General features: G+C 48.8%; 1 protein-coding gene across 1 annotated transcript in view; it reads left to right on the top strand.

Annotated features, from left to right (window-relative positions):
• Positions 1 to 13,559, top strand: part of CXXC5 (CXXC finger protein 5) — a 136,045-nt gene that overhangs the window by 19,981 nt on the left and 102,505 nt on the right. The window contains exons 3-4 of the mRNA XM_024107109.3: positions 8,338 to 8,476; positions 8,671 to 8,714. The gene's annotated coding sequence lies outside the window, so the exon portion shown is untranslated. The remainder of the gene's footprint in view (positions 1 to 8,337; positions 8,477 to 8,670; positions 8,715 to 13,559) is intronic.

The raw sequence follows: 13,559 nt of genomic DNA, 5'->3' as shown, positions 1-13,559 counted from the left end.
CTTGTAATTTGGAGAACATCACCAGCTGCGCTGCTCGTTTCTAGACGCAGGCATGTGGGGGGCCTCGAGAGACCTCAGCATGGGGATCTGTGCCTGGGCGCCTTCTAGGCGAGACTCCTGCACTGGGGTGTTTAGGTGGCTGCAATGGATATCTGTTCATAGGGCCAAATTCAGAAAGAGTAAGGCCTGCTCAGATTTACACCTGTGTAAATCCATTGATTCCAGTGCAGTTATCTGGATTTACACCCATTGCTATGGCTGGATCCCAAGACGTCACTGGCACGATGCGCATTACTCCAGCAAGGGTCCGGCCCTCGGATTCTCAGCTGGTGTACTGTACCGTGGGCAGAGGTAGGGAGGAGGGTGCAGTGACATATTACACTCCTCTGAACATAGACCTTAGTGCCGCCACGTTCTGCGATCTGATGACCTGATTTCCCTGCAAGAGCTAGCAATGCCCGAGCCTTGCGCTCTGCACTAGTGGCTCAGCCTGGCTTGGAGTTAGGATGACCAGACAGCAAGTGTGAAAAATCAGGACGGGGGTGGGGGATAATAGGAGCCTATATTAGAAAAAGACCCAAAAATCAAGACTGTCGCTATAAAATCGGGACATCTGGTCACCCTACTCAGAGTGCACCCCAGGTTTGACTCTCGCTGTTCAAAGCCTTTAATAATATGGAGCCAGCCTCCCACATGGCTATCCCCCTCTATTGCCCAAGTGAGCCATATACGCTGGATTAGCAGGGGCCAGACTGAGCAGCGAAAGTTGCTGGAGTGCGGTAAGGGGAAGGAGATCTCTGACAGTTCTCCCTGATTGTGCCGTTCGATCATGGGGTTAGCGCCCTCTCCCAATGAGCCATGGAGCCAGTCCCCAAACCTGGAGGTATCCCCAGGGATCTGCCTCCATCCTGGCTCTGTGCTCCTACAGCCCCCATCTCAACTACGTGTTGGCATGGTTCCAAAGGAGCTGTGCTACTGCGGGCTGGCCAGCGGTTTCCCTGGATCGACACCTATTCAATGGGGATTGCTGCTGTGGAGGGGTTCCTCAAACAGGTACTACAAGCCTGCAGAGATGGTGCTCGCCTCGTCCAGGTGAGCTCTGTCTGACTGCTCACAGCACTGGCAGGTCCACCCTTGCCACCAGTGGAAGAATCGCCCTCCCTGAAGGCTATTTGGACATGGGAGGAAGGAGTGGGGTAGCTCACAACAGCTGCTTGCCACAAGGGGCATTACAGGGAGCGGCAGGATGGTCTCATAGGCCAAGCCTTGGGTTGGGCTTCATGAGCTCTGGGTTCAATTCTTGGCCATGCCTCAGGGCGTCTTCAGGGCAGATCACTCCATTTCTCTGTGCCCTGTCTGTGAAATGGTTCAGCTGTTGGCGGCAGGGACTGTCTCCCCATGTGTACGCACAGCATCTAGCAGAACGGGGCCCTGATCTGGGCTGGTCACTATAATAACAGGCCTTGCTTGTACCGCTCCGGCAGGAACCGTGCAGGCCCTTGTTACCATGCTCACCAGAGGAAAGAGCCGTCTTGTATATCGTAATGGTTTCCCGACAGCTCCTGATTGAAGCATGCCCAATTTAGTTCTTGCCATAAGTAACTTTTTACATATCCCTGGGGAATAATTTAACTTATGAATCTTTCCTAACTCTGCAATCTCAATTAAAAGTCAATGGTTTTTTGCTCCTCCTCTGGAGATCCGCCACGAATGAAATGCTTCAGCAGGCCACATCAATCCCCGCTCTTTATGCTGTCGGTGGCTCAGAATGCACCGCAGCTTGGCCATTCGCGCACTGAGGCTGTCTTGGGCTGCTCTCGTGGGGCAAGGCTGCCCTAAAGCCAGCGGATCTGGCCTCTGGAGGATCCACCTGTGCCGGGGAATCCTCCAACGGCTAGCGGCTCTTATGTCACCACATTCCTTTCAGGCACCAGCACAAGGAACGTGGCCAGAGGAAAGATCTAGCCGTTCTTTGGCTGCTGGAACAACTGCTGGAGGCCATTGGTAGCTGGGGTAGACAACAGCTTTCAGGCTGCTCTAACTTAAGTCAGGGAGCAGCTGGGCACTCAGCAGGTTCATTGTCAGGGAAGCAGAAGTGTGCTGTATCGCACCGGCTACCTTCCCAGCTGCACTTGTGCTGAGTGCTCTCGTCTGGAGAATCTGGGCCTAGCTCAGAGAGGCCAGTGTTTTATCTTTCCAGTGTATTCATAGGCACTGCTGGGAGGAGGCTGGCAAAGCGCTTGGGGTGAGCCATAAAGTCGAGGCTCTGCCCTCTCCATGGCTATGAAAGATCCTGTGGTGCCATGACACAGGGATGGGGGCGATCGGGCCATTTTCCTGCCCAAATCCATATATTTGCTTAGTGCAATGTCTCTCTCTCTCTTGAAAGCCTAGCGAGGTGCATCTCCCAGGCCACTGGTGCCTTTGATGAGTGTTTAAAATGCAGTCAGTCAGTAGCAGATTTCACAGCGTGATATGAGCCCATAGCAGAATTTCATCACTAATGGCAAAAAGAGCATGAAAAGATCTTGTACTGCCCCATCCTACCGACACATTGGAGCACCTGAGCAATCAGGTGGCTTTTGCACTGTGCCCAACAGGTCAGATTTGGGCTCTTTTGGACCCAGAAGGGGGAGGACATTCCAAAGGCAACCCACTTCACAGAAAATGCCCTGTCAGCCGCCCCTTAGCTCCTAAAGACTCCAGCTTGAGAGCCCTGTTGATCACCAGTGCTACAGCAGAGCACGGGCTAAGGAGGGTCTCTCTGGCCATTGAGGGGTTTCTAGATCACGTACCACACCATCAGCTCCGCCCAGGAGCCTTCAGGCAGCCAGTGCAGATCTCTTAGATACGAAAGAGCAGAGCCACTTACGTTCTCCTGCTAGTGTCCACAGATGGGTTAGCACCAGGTCACGATCAACAGCCTCTGTGGCAGTTGGTAAACCTAACAGTAACAGCAAAGACACCTGATCTTCATCCGTCTTTAGGAGGAGACCATCCGTTCATACCACCCCACCAATACAGTCTCCAAGTCATTTCCAGGCCTACAGATTAGCACGAGCTCCAGGAAATGAGAGGCATGGAGAGGCCCTGAGAATGTTCTCCCCATGGCATTCTCCAGTCTCACCCTGAAACAGATGATTTGAGAGTGGGTGATCCCGCCTGGATTGTCAGCATGAAGGGGATGGCTTCTTCAGAGCAGTCCTCCTTAAGCAAGGCACGGGTGACCACCAGCCGCTTCTCCACTGGCCTTCACTTGGCAGAGGGGACATGGGTCCGCAGCACAGCTGTGGCGCACAGTTCCAGGAGCATGGCTGGCTGGAACTTGAGCAGGGAAGACAGTGTCTGGCCCTGCCTCCATGGACACAGACCATTGGGTCTGAATCTGTGAGGCTTGCTCAGCAAAGCGACATGAAATTGCCTCACAACTGGAAGACCTAAGTCAGCTGCAGAGTGAAAGCAGCTCGTTGTGCCTGGGCAGCTCATTCCACTCCCTGGAACAGGCCTGCAGAGGCAGTGGGAAAGGCCAAGAGCTGCTTATTGGCCTCCCACACAGCCGTGGGAACTGAGGGTAAAAGAAAGGGTCTTTCTGACACAATTGCACCTCCGCCGTTGACCCTCCAGCTGGCTTCCCTGCTGCTTCTGCTGTGTCAGCTCATCCATCAGCTGAGGCGACCTGTGAGGCCAACGCTGGGGAAGAGGATATCCAGGAGCCCTTCACTGATGTTATAAAGTCTTGCCAGCCCCTCAAGGTAGTGTTGGGTCAGAGAGACAATATTCCTCCCTCCCAGCCATTGGGAAACATCCAGGAAACAACCTACAATGTGGGACGATCAAACTAGGTCCCTCGCCCCACCAGGAAAGGGGACCCCAAGTTGCAGGAGGACCATGATGCAGGCTGAATCTCCAGCTGCCTTGCCTCTAATCCCATCCCCACTCACTGGATCAACAGCGTGGCCAAGTGCCTGCAATGAGCCTCAGACAGTCCCCTTGTAACTGGTATGGTAGCCATGAAATCTGGAACTGTCTCGGGAGAACCACCGGCCACAGGACGCTGACGTTTCCAGCATTGCCCTAGTGAGGAATGTCCTCAGCTCACACAGTGAGGTGCTCTGCCTGCTGACAGCCAGTCCTGTCTGGATGCTGCCCTGGGGATGTGCTGTGTTCATGACCACTTTGGGGTGCATTTCAGGCTGAGTGGAAATAACACAGCCCCCCCCCCTCACTGAGCCCCCCTTTGGCTCGTACTGCACTGAATACCCAGTGGGAGACAGCAGCACCAATTGTGTCCTGCAACCACACACGCAAAATCCAGCGGCTCGTCCTTCATGAATTAACCCCCGTGGTCCCCGGGCCAGTGTCCCCTGATACCCTGCTCTCCTGGAGAGACCTGTGACCCAAGCCAATAGAACTTGTCATTTTCATCCCGGTCTTCTGCATACACCTTTCTTGCCTGGTCTCGCCCTGTTCACAACTGCAGGGACTGAGGAGTCCCCGCCCCCAGCCTCTTGGGTCTCCCCAGTGCATGGCAGCATTGTTTTACCCTTTTGGCCCGCCTCCAGTGGAGATAATTGCCACCGCTCATCATCTGGATAAGGACCTCCAGGATGAGGTCTGAGTTAAACAGGATGAAGTTTAACAAAGACAAATGCAAAGTGCTCCACTTAGGAAGGAAAAATCAATTTCACACATACAGAATGGGAAAAGACTGTCTAGAAAGGAGTACGGCAGAAAGGGATCTAGGGGTTATAGTGGACCACAAGCTAAATATGAGTCAACAGTGTGATGCTGTTGCAAAAAAAGCAAACATGATTCTGGGATGCATTAACAGGTGTGTTGTGAGCAAGACACGAGAAGTCATTCTTCCGCTCTACTCTGCTCTGGTTAGGCCTCAGCTGGAGTATTGTGTCCAGTTCTGGGCGCCGCATTTTAAAAAAGATGTGGAGAAATTGGAAAGGGTCCAAAGAAGAGCAACAAGAATGATTAAAGGTCTTGAGAACATGACCTATGAAGGAAGGCTGAAAGAACTGGGTTTGTTTAGTTTGGAGAAGAGAAGACTGAGAGGGGACATGGTAGCAGTTTCAGGTATCTAAAAGGGTGTCATGAGGAGGAGGGAGAGAACTTGTTCACCTTAGCCTCTAAGGATAGAACCAGAAACAATGGGTTTAAACTGCAGCAAGGGAGGTCTAGGTTGGACATTAGGAAAAAGTTCCTAACTGTCAGGGTGGTTAAACACTGGAACAAATTGCCTAGGGAGGTTGTGGAATCTCCGTCTCTGGAGATATTTAAGAGTAGGTTAGATAAATGTCTATCAGGGATGGTCTAGACAGTATTTGGTCCTGCCATGCGGGCAGGGGACTGGACTCGATGACCTCTCGAGGTCCCTTCCAGTCCTATAATCTATGATTCTGTGATTCTATGATGGCTACCCAAACCATCCATCCCCTCCCCCAACAGACAAATAACACCCTAGCAATCACCAACTCGTACCTCCCCCAGACAGCTGCAGTCCCCCCATAGGATACCTCACCGAGTACAGTTAGAGCAGGAAGGGACAGATTTGCACCATCCTTCATATGGTGGTGCTGGTGGTGGGGGTAACAGTGTCCTGCCAGGGTAAAAATGGGGTGTTTCCAACCCAGCTTCCCCCCACCCATTGCTGCAGCTGAAGACCTTATTCTTTGCTGACTAACCCCCCTTTGCCCCTGTGTGGTGTGGCTTATGCACAAAGGCAGCTGGATCCCGCCCCCCGAACTAGCTGCATTGGGGTGACCAACGTCCACCCTACACTCCTGCAGCTGGCTATGTGGTTTGGGGCCTGCCTCTATGGGCAGTGCCAGCGAGAATGTTCTCCATGCAGTTGCAGGCCCAGTTGCAGAGTAACCACTGAGATATCTCAAACCACGGGCCCAGTTATCCATTTCCTGAATACAACGGCACGCTTTGCTTGTGCCACCCAGGAGCGGAGTCGAAACCTCAGTCCACAATGTCTTAGGTGTCAAAATACCATGCGCTCCTACCAGGAGGACAAATTTGCTGGAGAGCTGAGACAGCTGTATCCCTCTGCCCACTCTGTGATATACGGTAAGGGAGAGCGGATTCCTGGGGAAGTTGCTGTTTGACCTCTGCATGTACCTGATAACTCCAGCCGGAACCCGCTGCTGTGCTTAGAGCTCACCACACCGCAGACAGCTGGGGTTAAAAATTAACAAGTTCTTCTATGAGCATGAACAGGTATAGGCCACTTAAAATTCAGTTAGTCTGAGCCACGTTCTGGTCTGAGCGACACCTGTGTGATGCTGGGGTAACTCCATGCACACTGGTGTAACAGAGATCAGAATTGGAGGCAGAGTATTTATGTGTAGTCACTACATGTTAAGTGTGGGGGCCTGATTCATCGCTGTGTTACTCCAGCTTTATGTCTGGATTCAGTGGAATCATTTGCATGTGAAACTGGAGATGCAGTGGTGAAACAGGCCCTAGGCTACCACATTCTGATCTCAGCCTCCCTGGTGTAAATCTGGAGTGACTCCGTCGGTGCAACAGAGACCACAGTTTGTTTCTGAAAACCTCATTGCTTATTTATCACAACATGACTCCAGTTTCTGTTATGATCTGGCAAAGTGCCTCCACTGGTGATTGTGACCGCCCACTCAACTAGGGCGCAAGCCTCTGCGGCGGCCTTCCTGGCTCAAGAGCCTATTCAAGACATCTGCAGGGCCACTACCGGGTTGTCCATGCACACATTCAGGTCTCATTACGTGCTTACTGAGCAGGCCCGAGACAATGCTGGCTTTGGTAGAGCAGTGTTGCAAGCCGCATGACCCTGAACTCCGAGCCTGCTGCCAGGAATACTGCTTGTGAGTCACCTAGAATGGAATCGACATGAGCAAGCACTCGAAGAAGAAAAAAGGGTTACGTACCTTTCATAACTGTTGTTCTTTGAGATGTGTTGCTCATGTCCATTCCGTTACCCGCCCTCCTGCCCCTCTATCAGAGTTCTGGCAAGAAGGAATTGAGAGGGAGTAGGGCTGGAGGTGCCTAATATACTGACGCATGAGCGTGGCACTCCCGAGGGTGCCATAGCTGGCCCTACAGATACCGCTAAGGCAAAAATCTCTGACGACTGTACGTGGGCTCGTGCACACCTAGAATGGAATGGACATGAGCAACACATCTGGAAGAACAGCAGCTATGAAAGGTAGGTAACTGGTTGGGGTTTTTTTGCAAGAGCTGAGCATACTGATTTTCCCACAGTTTAGCACAGTGAGATTTTTTTAAAGGGAAATAACTTCTTTCAAATGTAAAATACATGAAGAAACCCAATTCATGGAATCATGGTTTGTGACTAGGAAATTACACTGCTCCAGATGCTTTGGGGTTTTTTCCACTTCTAAGCAGGGACATTTGGAAGGATTTAATCATTTGACAGGTTTTCTTGAGTGTGTAAAATGTGCATTTTTTGTCTCATTCTCAGGTATCTTTGTTTTTCTCCCAAAAGGAGATTGAGACAGTAGTTGAACTGGTCAACAGTAAGAAAGCAGACCTTGCTGCGTGGGTAGGCTGTGCAGCTTTACACTAGAATAGGCCACTGTAGCTATTGGGCAGATGGGTGGTCTTGTAGTTACGTTGCTGTAACGAGGCTCTAGAGATCAAGGTTCAAATCCTGGTTCAGCCAACTTCTTGTATGATCCTGAGCAAGTCATGTAATCTTTCTATGCCTCAGTTTCCTATCTCTAAAAAAGGTGCAATGTTCCATTCTCCCATCCCTTTTCTCTGTGTTTAGACTAGAAATTCTTTGGGACAGAGGCCATCCTTTACTATGTGTTTGTGCAGCACCTAGCACAATGGGGCCCTGATCTCAGCGGAGCCCTCTAGGGTTATTTTAATACTAATAATGACATCTGCTTTAAATATGATGGGATTACAGTAGCCATCTTAAGTCTAAGTGTAGAGAATCCATGAAGCAAGTCTTGTTGCTGCATGGTAGCTGGTGGTTTCTCTTATTCATTTGAAGGTCTACTAAAGTTACAAGCCAACGCAGAGGGAAGATGTGCCAGCCCGATTTCAGCATGTACCAGCAGGTATTCATTAAAGTCCACTCAAGCAGTATTGATTGGTTCTGCCCCCTCTCACCTTGTTAGATCTGAAGGGATCACTGCGGCAGGTGCTATGGTGCAGGCCAAAAATAATTAGCATGTGTACCCCAGAGACAGTTGCTCTTCTCTTTGGTGGTTCATCTCCTCAATGGCTGGCTTGGGCTAGTGCTAGCCAGCTCTTGTTTGTATATTTTCCTCTGGGAAGAAGCACTGTTATTCTTCATTCTTTACATTGCAGTGGTGTCTAGATGCCCAAGATGCCCTTGTGCTGTGTGTTCTACAGACCCTCTCGGCACCAAAAAAGTCAAAGAAGGAAAGAAGAAATTGTGGGACAGATTACCCAAGATCATACAGCGAGTTCATGGACTACAACCCAGGTTTCCAGTCCATTGAACCACACTGCCTGTATAACAAAACTCAAAGGACATGGGGGGGGGGGGGAAAGGTTGCGGGACTTGGGATAAGGTGGGCCAGGGAAGGGGAAAGGATATAGGAATTGATTGGGCAATGGGCATATGGGAATAGCTTTGATAAGACCTCACTTTCTTATACACTCAAATTCTTTCTACAGGAAAGGAGTGAGTCGGTGGCTTCCCTATGAGCTGTTAATCCAAGGTAGGTCACAGTCGCAGTTCCAACCATCCAGACTCGATCAGCCTGAAGTCCTTTGCGGATGGAGATCTGGTTTCCCTGCTCCCAACAGTGCTGCTAAACAAGACTAGGGCTGGATTTTCAAAACGGCCTAAGTGTTTTCTGAATTTATGCACCTGATGAAGCCCGTTGAGGTTCACCTTTTCAGTGTGCTGGTTTAGGTGAAAACAACAGAGGAAACGGTGTTAATCACTAACTCACTCTGAGTCAGTTCACTGGTGGTAAGCAGCTGATTGAGAGGAAGGATGGCTTTGTGGGAGGGGGCTAGCCTGGGTCTCAGGAGTTCCAGGTTCAACCAACCCTGGCTCTACCACAGGCTTCCTCTGTGACTGTGGGCAAGTCACTTAGGGTGGGATCCACACAGGGACTTAGGCACTGTGTCACTCAGCATGGTATCATCTAAAAAATCCCAGGAACAGCGCTACGATCCACAAAGCCTGAGTTAGGCAACTTGGCTCCCTATACAATGAAGGGGAGAGAGAGGTGCCTAAGAATGGGATCAACAAAAGCCAGCAGGCTACACGGGGAGATCCCTAATCTAGCCAATGGAAATGCTGACCAGAGGGGTATGTGCTAAGCCCTGCCCTCTCCCAGAGAGAGGCATATAAGTGCAGGATGCAGAAGGTGCTTAGCTCTGCAAAGCCACCCGTGAACAGGGACCCACCACCTGGAATCACTCCTTGAGGGAATGAGTTAAGTGCCTACCTCACTCCAATCAAAATGGGAAGAGGCCCTGCCCACCTTATAACTTCTAGCACAGTGGTTAGTGCATTGGCCTGGGATGTGGGAGGCCCAGGTTCAATTCCTCCTCTGCCAGAGGCTCTCAAACCTCTCAAGGGCATGCTCCAGCCACTGGGCTATGGGGTATTCTGATGTAGGGCTTCCTCACTCTCTCCTGTTGAAGCTGTTTCACTGAGGATAAACACAGCCATTGGGCCGGAGAGGGGAGATGACTCTGTAATCCAGTGGTTAAGGCTCCCATGTGGGAGAGGTATGACCCTGATCTTGTCCCCCTGCTCCAACCTAAGAACATAAGAATGACCATACTGGATCAGACGAGTAGTCCATCCAGCCCAGTATCCTGTCTTCTGACAGTGGCCAATGCCAGGTGCTTCAGAGGGAATGAACAAAACAAGCAATCATTGAGTGATCCATCCCCTATTGTCCCCTCCCAGCTTGTGGCAAACATGAGCTTAGGGACACCCAGAGCATGGGGTTGCCTCCCTGACTATCTTAGCTAATAGCCATTGATGGACCTGTCCTCCATGAACTTATCTAGTTCTTTTTTGAACCCTACTATAACTTTGGCCTTCACAACATCTTTTGGCAATGAGTTCTACGGGATGACGGTGCAAAGTACTTCCTTTTGTTTGTTTTAAACCTGCTGCCTATTAATTTCATTGGGTGACCCCCGGTTCTTCTGTTATATGAAGGAGTAAATAAGACATCCTTATTCACTTTCTCCACACCAGTCAAAATTTTCTAGACCTCTGTCATATCCCCCCTTAGTCGTCTCTTTTCCAAGCTCAACAGACCCAGCCTTTTTAATCTCTCCTCATAGGAAGCTGTTCCATATCCATAATAATTTTTGTTGCCCTTTCTGTACCTTTTCCAATTCTAATATATCTTTGTTGTGGGGGAGGGGGGTGACTAGAACTGCCCACAGTATTCAAGGTGTCAGTGTACCATGGATTTATATAGAGCCATTATGATATTTACTGTCTTATTATCTATCCCTTTCCTAATGGTTCCTAACACTGTTCGCTATTTTTGACCGCTGCTGCATGTTGAGCGGATGGTTTCAGAGAACTATCCACAATGGCTCCAAGATCTTTTTTGAGTGGTAACAGCTAATTTAGACCCCATCATTTTGTGTATTTAGTTGGGATTATGTTTTCCAATGTGCATGACTTTGCATTTATCAACATTGAATTTCATCTGCCATTTTGTTGCCCAGTCACTGTTTACCCTCTTTTCCAGATCATTAAATATGTTCCAGATTTACGAATATGTTGAATTGCACTGGTCCGAGTACAGATCCCTGGGGGACACCAATATTAACCTCTCACCATTGTGAAAACTGGCAATTTATTCCTACCCTTTGTTTTCTGTATTTTAATCAGTTATTGATCCATGAGAAGACCTTCCCTCTTACCCATGATGGCTTACTTTTTTTAAGAGCCTTTGGTGAGGGAGCTTGTCAAAGGCTTTCGGAAGATCTAAGTACACTATATCCACTGGATCACCCTTGTCCACATGTTTATTTGACCCTCTCAAAGAATTCTAAAAGCTCGCTGAGGCATAAGTTCCCTTTAAACAGCCATGTTGACTCTTCCCCAACAAAGCGTGTTCATCTATGTGTCTGATAATTCTGTTCTTTAATATAGTTTCAACCAATTTGTTTGGTACTGAAGTTAGGCTCACTGGCCTATAATTGCCAGGATTGCCTCTGGAGCCTTTTTAAAAAATTGATCTCACATTAGCTATCCTCCAGTCATCTGGTACAGAAGCTGATTTAAATGATAGGTTGCATACCACAGTTAGTAGTTCTGCAATTTCATGTTTGAGTTCCTTCAGAACTCTTGAGTGAATACCATCTGGTCCTGGTGACTTATTACTGTTTAATTAATCCAATTTGTTCCAAAACCTCCTCTATTGACACCTCACTCTGGGACAGTTCTTCAGATTTGTCACCTAAAAGGAATGGCTCAGTTGTGGGAATCTCCCTCACAACCTCTGCAGTAAAGACCAATGTAAAGAGTTAATTTAAGCCATATCTACACTAGCAAGCTTACAGTGGCACAGCTGTACCGATGCAGCTATGCTGCTGCAAGATCGCGCGTGTAGCCGCTCTACACTTGCAGGAGAGAGATCTCCCGTCGACATAATAAAACCACCTTCACGAGTGGCAGTAGCTATGTCGGCAGGAGAAGCTCTCCTGCCAAGGTAGCGCTGTCCACACCGGCACCTCTGTCAGTGTAATTTATATCACTCAGCGGTGTGTTTTAGGGAAGAGATCAGAAACTGGATGCTGGGACGCTCGGATGGAAGCAGGCAGTGCACATGCCCAGAAGCAGGAGCGCAGGAAAACGGAGGCACCAAGTGACTTCAGACATTGCATTGGAGCCAAAACTGGGCTGTAGGTGCCTAAGTCTGGGGGTTACCCGCCTATGTCCTTTTGTGGCTCCCATCTTTAGTCTCCCTGGCCATCAGTTTCTCCTCTGTAAAACAGGGATAATAGCACTTCCCTGCCTCACAGGCTGTGTTGAGGGGAACTTAGGGGCCATGGGGGCCATACAGGTACCTCAAGCAGAGATACCTGTGACAATGCCAAGCCTCACTGGCTTAGGAGCTGTATCATACAGCGCTAGGCTGCGCTAGCAGGCAGTACCCAATATGCTGTCTGCGTAACTCCAATCTTTGTGTGTAGCCTTGGGGGTGGTTAGAATTGGAAGTAACATTATGGGATGTCTGTGGTCTAATGGATGGATAATGAGGCTTAGGAGTTGGCTTGCCCACTGGTTTTGTGTGATTTTTTGTGCAGGCTGCATAAGCCTAACTTCCAAAGCAGCCTTTGGTTTTGTTTGTAACATTTTCAAAAACGTGCGAGTGAGTTAGGACCAGGGTTGTATAGGGATGCAAGTGCCTGAAGATGCAGATAGGTGCTCTGTGGGATTTTAAAAGCAGGCCCCTAACTTCCCATTGATTTCTAAGCCCCTTCTGAGAATGGGACTTGGGTTCCTAGATCACTTAGGTGTTTTTGAAAATGTTATCTTAAATGTTTGAAAATGCCTCCCAGTGGAGGGCAGCAGTGGTGCTTCAACCTGCCTTTCCTCGCAGACACAGCTGTTCCTGTTGGCCTAGCCGCCTGCAAATTGCTCCTTCTGAGACTCCAGTTCCTTAGCCTTTTAACTTACCTCATAAAGATGGCATTTTCAAAGCACCTAGCGCTGGCCTAACTCTGCTCCCATTGAAGTCAGGCGTAAAACTCTCATTGACTTCGCTAGGAGCAGAGTGAAGCCAGTACTGCGTTCCCACCAGATATATATGTAAAACTCTTGGAATTAACTAGATGTGTGCCAAACACAAACAGCTTACCCATATTACTTCAATTTTCAATCCTCCCTCCTCCCCCACAATATACACATACTGTCTGCACTTTTGTCGCACTTGTGACTATAAGTAGAGCTGGTTGGGACATTATTTTGGTGTCTCCCCCCCCCCCCCGCCAAAAAAAAAAGCCAATGAAAACAGTTTTTCATTTTTCTTCAACATTTTTCTTCAGAACATTTTGGGTTTTCATCAGAAAGCAAAAGCCTAAAAACAGGTTATATTTTTTTCAAATTTCAGCAACATAAAGCTAAAAAATTTCTGCCAGAAACCACTTTTTCTTTTGTTTTAGTGGAGATTGTTTTGTTTTCAGTTGATGAAACTAAAAAAATAATCAGTTTCAGATTTATTTTCAGTGGAAAACCTGAAACACGTACTCAAAACTGTAGCTGTCCTGTGTAAGTCTTCCATTTTGATGAGAAAGCTAGTAAAATTGGGTTGAAAGAAATATTTCAACTGAGTATAACTTTCCAGTGTCCGAGGTAGGGATCTAATCCCCTGAGGTGTTTGTAATGGGCCTTGCATAGAAATGATGTATTATTTTGTCTTGATTGAGGTGGAGATTTTCAAATGCACAATGGGCCAGGTAGACACCCAACTCTCCTTGAAAGTCAGTGGGAGTCGGGTGCCTTAGCTCCTGGTTGTACCTTTGAAAATATCCCCCGTATTCCATAGCTTCATAGAGTTTAAGGGGAAAGA

Source organism: Chrysemys picta, chromosome 8, assembly GCF_011386835.1.
Source record: "Chrysemys picta bellii isolate R12L10 chromosome 8, ASM1138683v2, whole genome shotgun sequence".
Lineage (NCBI taxonomy): Eukaryota > Metazoa > Chordata > Testudines > Emydidae > Chrysemys > Chrysemys picta.
The sequence above is the reverse complement of the archived record's forward strand: the minus strand, read 5'-3'. Positions and strand labels throughout refer to the sequence as shown.